Below are 2171 nucleotides of genomic sequence, written 5' to 3'. Positions count from 1 at the left end.
ATAAGTTCGAATTTTCTACTTCTGCCTTCTAATTTTCTTTTCCTCTGACACCTCAAGGAATCTCTATACTGTGACATAGAGGATTCCACATTTTCTTGTCTCTTCTCTTTCATATGAGCAGGAGCAAAGACAAAAGCATTCTTGTTGAGGCTGATCCTGACCTGAAAGAACCTTGAAGCGAAAGCTAAGAGAAGCCAAAGCACAACTCTCTGTAGAGGACCTAACAAAAATCTTCAAAGAAGAAGAACCCATGGCAGCCGAAAACAACAACAATGCCAACAATGCAAGGAAGGTGCTGGGTGACTTTACTGCACCTACTCCCGACTTCTATGGGAGAAGCATCTCTATCCCTGCCATTGGAGCAAACAACTTTGAGCTTAAGCCTCAATTAGTTTCTCTAATGCAACAGAATTGCAAGTTCCACGGACTTCCATCGGAAGATCCTCATCAGTTCTTAGCTGAATTCTTGCAAATCTGTGACACTGTCAAGACTAATGGGGTTAACCCTGAGGTCTACAGACTTATGCTATTCCCTTTTGCTGTAAGAGACAGAGCTAGGACGTGGTTGGATTCACAACCTAAAGAAAGCCTGAACTCTTGGGAAAAGCTAGTCAATGCCTTCTTGGCAAAGTTCTTTCCACCTCAAAAATTGAGTAAGCTTAGAGTGGAAGTCCAAACCTTCAGATAGAAGGAAGGAGAATCCCTCTATGAAGCTTGGGAAAGATACAAACAATTAATCAGAAAGTGTCCTTCTGATATGCTTTCTGAATGGAGCATCATAGGTATTTTCTATGATGGTCTCTCTGAACTGTCCAAGATGTCTTTGGATAGCTCTGCTGGAGGATCTCTTCATCTGAAGAAGACGCCTACAGAAGCTCAAGAACTAATTGAAATGGTTGCAAATAACCAATTCATGTACACTTCTGAAAGAAATCCTGTGAACAATGGGACTAATCAGAAGAAAGGAGTTCTTGAGATTGACACTCTGAATGCCATATTGACTCAGAACAAAATATTGACTCAGCAAGTCAATATGATTTCTCAAAGTCTGTCTGGAATGCAAAATGCACCAGGTAGTACTAAGGAGGCTTCATCTGAAGAAGAAGCTTATGATCCTGAGAACCCTTCAATGGAAGAGGTGAATTACATGGGAGAACCCTACGGAAACACCTATAATCCTTCATGGAGAAAACATCCAAATCTCTCATGGAAGGATCAACAGAGACCTCAACAAGGTTTCAACAATAGTAATGGTGGAAGAAACAGGTTTAGCAATGGCAAGCCTTTTCCATCATCTTCTCAGCAACAGACAGAGAGTTCTAAGCAGAACACTTCTGACTTAGCAACCATGGTCTCTGATCTAATCAAAACCACTCAAAGTTTCATGACTGAAACAAGGTCCTCCATTAGAAATTTGGAGGCACAAGTGGGTCAGCTGAGCAAGAAAATTATTGAACTCCCTCCTAGTACTCTTCCAAGCAATACAGAAGAAAATCCAAAAGGAGAGTGCAAGGCCATCAACATGGCCAAATTTGGAGAGGAGGAAGAGGCAGTGAACGCCACTGAGGAAGACCTCAATGGACGTCCACTGGCCTCCAATGAGTTCCCCAATGAGGAACCATGGGAATCTGAGGCTCAAAATGAGACCATAGAGATTCCATTAGACTTACTTCTGCCATTCATGAGCTCTGATGAGTATTCTTCCTCTGAAGAGGATGAGTATGTCACTGAAGAGCAAGTTGCTAAATACCTTGGAGCAATCATGAAGCTAAATGACAAGTTATTTGAAAATGAGACTTGGGAGGATGAACCCCCTTTGCTTACCAAAGAACTAGATGACTTGTCTAGGCAGAAATTACCTCAAAAGAGACAAGATCCTGGGAAGTTTTCAATACCTTGTACCATAGGCACCATGACCTTCAAGAAGGCCTTGTGTGACCTAGGGTCAAGTGTAAACCTCATGCCTCTCTCTGTAATGGAGAAGCTAGGGATCTTTGAGGTGCAAGCTGCAAAAATCTCACTAGAGATGGCAGACAACTCAAGAAAACAAGCTTATGGACTTGTAGAGGATGTTCTGGTAAAAATTGAAGACCATTACATCCCTGCTGATTTCATAGTCCTAGAGACTGGGAAGTGCATGGATGAATCTATCATCCTTGGCAGACCATTCC

The 2171-nt window shown here is 42.1% G+C and overlaps 1 non-coding gene across 1 annotated transcript; it reads right to left on the bottom strand.

The window, feature by feature from the left end:
* Positions 1-655: 655 nt before the first annotated feature.
* On the bottom strand, positions 656-763 carry LOC112798836 (small nucleolar RNA R71). Its single transcript, XR_003200433.1, has one exon. It is a non-coding gene; the product is annotated as a small nucleolar RNA R71 (small nucleolar RNA).
* Between the last annotated feature and the right edge of the window lie 1408 nt (positions 764-2171).

The sequence above is a fragment of the Arachis hypogaea genome, chromosome 4 (genome assembly GCF_003086295.3).
Source record: "Arachis hypogaea cultivar Tifrunner chromosome 4, arahy.Tifrunner.gnm2.J5K5, whole genome shotgun sequence".
NCBI classification, from domain to species: Eukaryota; Viridiplantae; Streptophyta; class Magnoliopsida; order Fabales; family Fabaceae; genus Arachis; species Arachis hypogaea.
This window is presented reverse-complemented; position numbering and strand designations above follow the sequence as displayed.